This window comes from Myodes glareolus, chromosome 11, assembly GCF_982192425.1.
Source record: "Myodes glareolus chromosome 11, mMyoGla1.1, whole genome shotgun sequence".
In the NCBI taxonomy this organism is placed as follows: domain Eukaryota; kingdom Metazoa; phylum Chordata; class Mammalia; order Rodentia; family Cricetidae; genus Myodes; species Myodes glareolus.
The window spans coordinates 69,812,455-69,819,313 of NC_142036.1; the positions used below are offsets into that span (position 1 = coordinate 69,812,455).

A 6,859-nucleotide genomic window follows, 5' to 3' on the forward strand; every position below is an offset into this window, starting at 1 on the left:
GTGGGAGTATGGATCCCGGAGGTAAGTAAGCAGCCTGGGCTTGCTTCCTTGCTCCACCACTTCCCTGCCTACGTGACTTGGCCCGAGTGTTTTATTATTGCTGTGCCTTGGTTTCCTCACGTGATAACCAAGAAGCTAATGTATACATTCTATGGGGGTTGCTGTGATGAGTGAGGCAGGTTGGGTCTGTAAATGGCATGGTGTGCATTAAAAAGAAACAAGCCGGCCATAATGAATGTCATCATGTCCTGGGGAAATCGGGGGAGGGAAGATCCGGGGCCTTGAGGGAAGCTGTGACCCTAAAGAAGAGGGCACTAAGACAGCTAACAGCAGCCAGGCCTGTGGGAGGGACAGAGAGACACACTTCAAGGGAGGTATAGGACCAGCTGCCAACTCCTAATGGGACAGGAGAGGTTGGCTCATTGACAGGAATCTGCCACTCCAAAGCCCCTTTAGAATCTGACAGTCTCCATGATACCCTGTGGAATTCCTAGATACAGTCTCGGTGCCAGCTGGCCCAAGGTTTGTTCCAATGAGGATGGCATGCCGGTACAGGATCGAATCAGTCACAGATCCTTTGTTCTGTCTCCTGGACTCCCGGGTGCCAGGGCACAGGCAGGTCCAGCCTGGCAGACAGCTGCCATCTGAAGGATTCAGGTTGTTATCAGATGGACACTCGCTAAACAGTGTCCCTCCTGGCCTCCGTGGTGCCTGCAGCCGCGCACGTAGGCCTGCATACTTCCTATCTCTGCCCAGGCAATTGCGTGCCAACCACCCTGCCCCATTCCAAGGCAGCCGGAGCCAGCTGGGGCACAGGGCTTGGGGCAGGAGCCAAGCAGTTTTGCTCTCCCCATCATTTTTGATTCCCCAATAATTTTCTTCTAAGCATAGGCCGGAACAGCGGCAGTCAGTGTGGGGATACAAACCTGTAAGAGCAGGAGGCTAAGCTATGCTTGATCTGAAAGGACGCCAAGGGGCACAGCCCTTCCTCAGGCCAGAGCCTACCCTGAGAACTGTGCCCAGATCTGGATTTAAATACTGCTGTGGGATCAGAGTCTGAGTGGGTAAGGTGTGTGTGTGTGTGTGTGTGTGTGTGTGTGTGTGTGGTATGAGCACGGGTCCTTGGCCAGGATTCAGGTAGCAGCCCATCTGTGCTAGAGAGTTTTATGTTGATACAAACTAAAGTCATCCAGGAGGAGGGAACCTCAGTTGAGAAAACACCTCCATAATATCAGCTGTACTCAAGCCTATAAGGCATTTTCTTAGTTAGTGATTGAGTGGGAAGGACCCAGCCCATTGTGGGTAGTACCATCCCTGGGCTGGTGGTCCTGGGTTCTATAAGAAAGCAGACTGAGCAAGCCACGGGGAGCCATCCAGTAGACAGCGTTGTTCCTCCGTGGCCTCTGCATCAGCTGCTGCCTCCAGGATCCTGCCCTGCTTGAGCTCCTGTCCTGACTTCCTTTGGGGATGAACTGTGAGGGGGAAGCGTGAGCTGAATAAGCCCTTTCTTTCGCAAGTTGCTTTGGTGATGGTGCTTCATCACAGCAATAGTACCCATAACTAAGACACCGCCTGACCCGTCCTCAAAGCTGGCCTTCAGCATCAGAAATGACGTGGGACCGTTCTGTCAGCTTGTGTGACGTCTCCGCATAGTTTGTAGAATCTCCGGTATGTCTTCTCTTATACACACGTAGTTGGGACGCTAGTGGTCAGGACCACTTCCTGATGACTTGCTCTGCCCCAGGCAGTGGTAAGGATAGCTTGAAGTAGTCATTTCCTGCTGTCTCCCCACCAGTGCTCAATGATCCTGTTGTCAGTGATGCTGAGCAAGCGAGGACCCTGAGAGCTGTGCTATAATATTAGGGAACTTGGCCAAGGCCCCCCAGACAGAAAGTGTGTTAGACCAGCAACCAAAGGAGGTGGTGTGTCTCAGAGCAAGCGCCCGGTGCCCTAACTAGCTCACTCATTGGTTGGGAGCAGCACGCAGGGGCGTGGCTTGGCACTGCCCCCCTCTCCTCCACGTACCCCTAACCCCAGCTGAGACAAGGCATTGGCTCCGTGTGGACGGGAGTCCACTCTGGCTTTGCCAAGGAGAAAAGTTACTGACGCCGCGTCTTGTATAAAAGGGAATGGTCCTTTAGGGGCTGCCCAAGTGTTTGTTGAGCAACAAACAGAATTCGAAGTTTAAAAAGTGCTTTTTGGATCCTGAGATTTTTTTTTTTTTCCATTTCAGCGTTTACTGTTCACTGTTTCTTCAACGGAGCCGATTGCATCGCTCAGTTTTCGAAGAAACTTTTGGCTTAGGAAGCACTAGCCTTGTAATTATGCTCGTCAACAGTCCCCTGGGGCTTTTTCTTTAAGCTTATTTCAAGTGAAAGCACCGCCCTTTCAACGTGTGGTCAGCACAGAGGGAAGATTTAGCATCGAGTTACCACACTTCTGGGTAGCAGGGATTTTGGAGTGTGAGCATAGGGAGCCCTGAGGGCTGGTGCTTCGCGGCTCACCCCAGGCTCTGTTCGGTTTGGCCTGTCACAGCCCAGTCGCTTGCACAGGGCTTACTTACTCATGCTACACTTGCACAGTGCTCGACGCCAGGGCGAGTGGAGGATGTGGTGTGTGGTGGGCCTTTCCTTTCCTGAAAGACAGAATCACTTGAGTTTCCGCCCTCCATGCTTGCTTCCCACCTGCTTATCCACTTCAGTGCCGACACGGCACTTGACCATGTAGGGACACCTGTTTAGTTGGTTGGCCCTTTCTGGGACTTGAGTTTCACTCAGCTATTTTCTGAGCAACTGGTAGACACAGATCTTGTGCCTGAGTTTTCAGCAGGACTGATTAAGGCATCAAATGCATACAGGAAATGTAGCCTGCTCTCAAGCATGGAGCCTGTTGAAATGCATGCACGGCTCGGGAGTGGAGAGATGGCTAGGTCGGATTGCTTGCTCTGCAAGCTTGAGGATTTAGCACCCACGTTTAAAAGCAGGGAGGGGCTGGGCTATATACCCAGCACTGGGGGCAGAGACGTGCAGATCCCAGTCAAAACAGTGAGCTTGTCGTTGGTCCAGTCGGGACCCTGTCTCAAGTCAGTAAGGCAGAGTGATAGAGGAAGACATCCAACCTCTTGTTCTGGCCTTAGCATATTACATATGTAAAATGATGCATGCGCCCATGTGCAAACACGAGTGCACACACTCATGCACGCAAACACTCATGAGCACACACAGGCACACACATGCACCCACACACAGGCTCACACACGTACACACCTGTACACACATCTCAAGCAGAACATGGGGAGGAAGCAGATTTCCCAAGACGGAGAGGCAACCTTTGACACAGTGCTAGGTGCCTCCGTGAGGAAGGGGTCTGGGTGGGGCATTTCCACCATCACTCCTTACACAAACAGTCTGTGAAGGCAAAAGCTGGACGACAGACCCAAGGACAAACTAGAGTAGAAAAATGGCATTCCAGGCCAACCACGGCCGCCTGTGTAAAACACATTCAGCAGCTCTCCATGGGTCAGGGAGCAGAGTTAGAGCTACTTAGGAAAGTATCTGGATGAAGGGACAGAAGTGACAGTGGTGACACTGAGTTAATAGGACCAGAGCGCTTCATCACTTAGGTAAGAGGGAGACATGTGTCTTTCGGAATGAACACAGAGACAGGCAACAGAGAGCTCTGCAGGTGACCCAGGTTTCAAGCCTCCTTGTGAGGGGATACCACTGAGAGGAGGAGCTCAAGGGGAGGGGCTGCTTGGCTCAGAAAGGGATCTTCAGTCAGGTGACATTGCACATGGCTGCCAGACACCAGGGATTCAAGGGTGTGGTCAGGGCAGGACTGAGGAACTGGCTCATTTGGTCAATTTCTGTGCAAGCTTGAGGCCTGAGTTCAGATGCCCAATACCCACAGGTGTGGTGGCACACACCTGCCTATAATCCAAGCGCTAATGTGCAGAAACAGGAGCATTGTGGGCACACATTGGCTGGCCAGTGTAGCTAATCCATGAGCTTCAGATTCAGTGAGAGAGTCTGGGTTGAAAATCTAGGTAGACAGAAATAAAAGAAGATATCCAGTATTGATCTCTGCTCTCTGCACAGACACACATGATACACACACACATACTCACATATACATAAACACACACACCACACCATATATATATATGGTCAGGGCTGGAGATGGAGACTTAGGAGTTGTTAGCTCAAGGGCACCAGCTAAATGGTAAGTTATTTAGCTTCTTCATCTGAAGCTAGACTTTTCCGGTTTTATGGGTGGGTGAGTATTTCTGGTGTCTAGGTGGAGCCTTAATTCCCCTAATACAGCTAGTTCTTGGATCCTTAAGATTCCAAGAAAGGGATTCATTCTCTCTGTCTTCCTCCTCCTCAGTTGTCCAGCTTCTAATTCTGCAAACAACAGCTGGAGAGAGGCAGCAAGGGTCAACTCAGCAACTGTGAGGTGGGAGTAAAGAAGGCATCCGGGCTGAGTGGGTGGCTGGGGGTGCCGCAAGCACATGGCGTGGGTAAAACCATTTGTCACTTTTTAAATGCATGACAAGTTTAAATATTCTTTCAAAATCGTTTGAATTGTGTTCCAAAGATTGTTTCATCTTACAGTTCATTCCCAAAGCCTGGCGATTAGAAAATCAGAACTCCAGATTGTAGGATTCTGATGGCAGGCATCACGTGAACACCAAGTCTGAGCCCCACTCATAGTGGATTGTCCACAGAGTAGAAAGTTAAGGAAAGGCTGCTGTCCACAGTCCCTGCTGACGACAGGCCTCTTCCTAGAGAGTGGCGCGGAGTTGTGGGCCGGGTTTTATTTCTGGCCAAGCATAAGCTGGGATTCTAATCAGAACTTGCTTCTTGCTTCACTCTCTGACTAACCAAATGTTTGTCTGTGGGGGACACTGTTGGGGACTGTAAACCCTCAGACCCTGAATTTTCTTGACCCCTTGCCTGCCAGAGTAAACAACTTGTTTTCCTGTGTTTGCAGCTGCTCTGAGCACAAGACCTTCAGGAGTTCCTGATGGCAGGGGAGTGGTTTCTGGTGGGTTTGCAGCTGAAAAATCCCAAAAGCTGGGGCATGGGCATTAGTCAAGGAGAACCCTATATAAGCTGCCCTGGAACACAATAAAATTGGCATTCTTGTTTCAAGGATGTCTCTCTCTCTCTCTCTCTCTCTCTCTCTCTCTCTCTCTCTCTCTTTCCATTTCCATCTCATTACCCAACTTGCAAACTGTCCCATGGGGCAGGTGCTACAGAACACCCCCTAGGGATGAGAGAAGCAGGAAAATGTCCCCAAAAGAACTGAGAACCCCCGACAGTCTATGGCTGCTGGTTTCTTGGGCTAGGAACTGGCAAGACCAAATGGCTCTGCACAGAATCCAGCTTCTTCTAGTGGAGGCTGTCTCCCTGGATTCTGGTCTTCTGTTCTTGTCTGTCCTCAAACAATGACTTTGCCATCATTGCTTCCCAGCCCCAGGCATCTGTCACTGTCTAAAGACAGTGTTCCCATGGGGTAGAGGGACAGTGCTAACTACACGAGGTGGATGGAAACCAGGGATGCCGATCATCCTTTGGGTGCATGCAATGCAAAGCCAGTGTGTCCTGTAGTGAAGCCAGCTTTAGCTTGTGACCCCACCATCGTTTGTTTGTTCCAAAGTGAGGTAAACAAACTTTCCAGGAGGTAGATGCTGGCGTAGCAGCTGTGTGTGTGAGGGTATAATTGAGTGAATACGTGTGAGTGTGTGTGTGTGTGTGACTGAGAGTGTGAGTACATATGTGAGTGTATCACTGGGTGAATAAGGGTGTACAACTGGGTGTGCAAATGAGCAAATGCATGTATGTGTGAGTGTGTAAGTGCGTATATGAGGGCAGATGTATAAGGGAGTGCACAACTGCAGGTGTGAGTGAAAGAATGTATATGAGTGTGTGAGAGTGTGAATGTGATCATATGTAACCTTTACCAGTTCTGCAGACACGTGTGTCACGCTTGTATCAAGCTTCCGAGGTGACATCATTAACACAGATTAATGCAGGGAACTTCCACTAGACATAAACCAGGACCAGATACTCGTACGAGACCCATCAGCCCTCAAACCTTAGGAGAAAAGAAAACCAGGACATGTGATTGTGGCTGTCAGTGTCACCTGAGCCATGTTAGAACCCAGACTGAAGGAAAGATTATTATAACGATCCTGTCTTCATGTACAGTTTTCTTTACAACATTTTTTTTTAGTTTGTTGACAGTTTCATATAAAATTACACTTGCAATTTTCAAAATTTGTTCATTATGGACATTTTTCTGTAGTTTAAAATATTAAATATTATTTCCTTTATTGTTTTACTCTTTCTCCTCCTTTTCTTTCCTTGTTTGCTTTCCCTTCCTCTCCGCCACCATCCTTCCTTCCTTTACCGCTGTTCCTAGTGCGAGGATCTGGTTACCACGCCGAAGGCTTCTCTTTCAGCTGGCATTATCCATCCCAGGAGGGCAAGAAAGCAGGCGCTCCTGTGTGTCCAGTGTCGGGGATATGGCTGTGCTGTTTAGCGTGCTTGCTGCTCCTTTATGAGGATCAAGGTTTGGAGTCTAGTGCCCACATCAGGAAGCCCAAGTACACCTGGGAAGCAAGATTAATAAAAACTCAGAGACCTATACTGGGGTTCAACTTGAAGATCCGAAAGCAAAGCAGCCAGCCACTGGCTCTTACCTCGACCTCCATCCGAAAATGGCGATCCTGTCTCCAGGAATCTCAGAATGAGACTGAGACTGAGAGCTGACTCCTCCCGTTTTATAATCCTCTCTAGTTCTGGGATTAAAGACGTGCACCACTGGGATTAAAGACGTGCACCGGCTGGTCTCT

The 6,859-nt window shown here is 49.6% G+C and overlaps 1 long non-coding RNA gene across 1 annotated transcript; it reads left to right on the forward strand.

The window, feature by feature from the left end:
- The first annotated feature begins 891 nt into the window (after positions 1 to 891).
- Positions 892 to 5,156, forward strand: LOC125387700 (uncharacterized). Its single transcript, XR_007227968.3, has 4 exons — positions 892 to 1,064; positions 2,234 to 2,318; positions 4,387 to 4,455; positions 4,993 to 5,156. It is a non-coding gene; the product is annotated as an uncharacterized LOC125387700 (long non-coding RNA).
- Positions 5,157 to 6,859: the final 1,703 nt, after the last annotated feature.